The sequence below is a fragment of the Homalodisca vitripennis genome, chromosome 2 (genome assembly GCF_021130785.1).
Source record: "Homalodisca vitripennis isolate AUS2020 chromosome 2, UT_GWSS_2.1, whole genome shotgun sequence".
NCBI lineage: Eukaryota > Metazoa > Arthropoda > Insecta > Hemiptera > Cicadellidae > Homalodisca > Homalodisca vitripennis.
The window spans coordinates 57,789,425-57,791,264 of NC_060208.1; positions in this window are offsets into that span (position 1 = coordinate 57,789,425).

Here is a 1,840-nt window from a genome sequence, read left to right on the forward strand (position 1 = left end):
TTCCACACTATTATAATTCGCACGGAGTCAATACAAATTAAACTCCTCAGGTTTTGATAAAGTTGTACTTGAATGGTTTCTCAAATGAAATTAATGAACATGTGTACATGACTCTCAGTAATGAAATAAATAATAAATTAAGAGGTTAGTGTTTTTTAATATAACAAACACCAAACTATGGGCAAGTTTACCTGTTTGATAACTTTAATGAAACTTTACATGTTTTAAAATTGACACATGCATTACAGATTTAGTGTTTTGATACATACATACATATTATATACTTTCAACCACTTAAATTGTGTTATAATATGAGTTTAAATATTACGTAACTCTATTTATTTGGAAGTGAACCAATTTTAAATGAGCTCAATTATCACTAATCAGCAAGATGACATCCAACGTACATGATGAAAATACAAAATGTATTACTAATTTACTATTTATATTTATTCATAATTTTAAGATTAATCTTAATTAATACAATTTTTGCAAGGTAGCTTATATACGATAAATGTAATTGCACATAACCGACTTGCAACCAAATGCTAAAATTATAATTTTCCAAGCAAATCAACAAGAAGGGTCTCAATCGTCCTTGCCTAAGAAAAATGTAATTTCAAATCAATTACAACACTAACGTAAATTCATGATGAAAGTTTACAGTAAAATTGCATTACTGTTGTTATATTCGGCTATTAATCAAGAGAATCCACAGTACTCTTGTGCTATATACTGTTAAAGGTGTGTGAAATAATAACTTAACACTCAGATTTAAAATGCGTTAAACTCTTCTTAATTCGTATTTTGTTGCTTTAATGAAGGAATATTTAAAATATTTAGTACTTATTTTTAGAACATATAAAGTACTTATACACCATGGCCGTTTATTTTACTCCCAAATAGTTTACAAAAACTTCAATAAAGAAGATATTTAGTTTCTTTTAACAATAACACAAACAAAAAATGAGAGCAGGTCTTATATTGTGAGGCGTGAAACATGGAGAGATATCCTGAGTTGTAAGTGGTTATCAGTCATAAAGAACACAATTTATAACTCTAGAGGTAATGTCGGCTGAGAAGAGTTTAGTCAAGCCTTTGGATTTAAAGTTATTTGTCAAGAAAGAATGAGGACACTATTTTAGCTGCATTACTCCCTTTGTTTATCACTCTTGTTTTTATACTAATTGACTTCATTTAATCCAACCTAAGTAATTTATGTTCTGTGTAATTTGTGTTCTGTGTTGTTTAATTGTTAACTTCTGGTGTTATAATTAAACAATGTTTGGTGTCACTGACCTGATAAATTCCAGGCATGACGTCACTAGAGTTGCTATTATCCGTGCGTTTGTGTCACTGTTTAGCTTTTGTAGTTCCTTAGTGGAATATTGTACAATTCCTAGTCTTACACTAGGGACACCCTAGGCATTCGTCCTTGAAGAAAGGAAGCAATTCTCTGTAAGAGGCAGCAAATATAAAACATAACTTCTAAAACAATTTCTCCCCAATGGTTTCCAAACACGACGTCTCATGAATTGCTAAATGCTCTCTTCTCCAGGCGTCAATCAGTGCAACAATCTTTGATAATGTAAGAAAATTAATCAATTGCTAAACATAGTCGAAGTTAACCACTCGAAATTTATATAAAAAAAAATACGGAAGCCCTATAATCATGTGCAGTATAAACAAAACGAAATACCTCGGCACGACACTATTCACTGCAGCTACGTGTGGTGCACGTACCACAGCACGTGAATGGAGACTGAACAAGAATTTCATCACTTGCGACGCGACGTGATGGTCTGTATTGGAGGGAACAATAGAAGTAAAATGATTGATT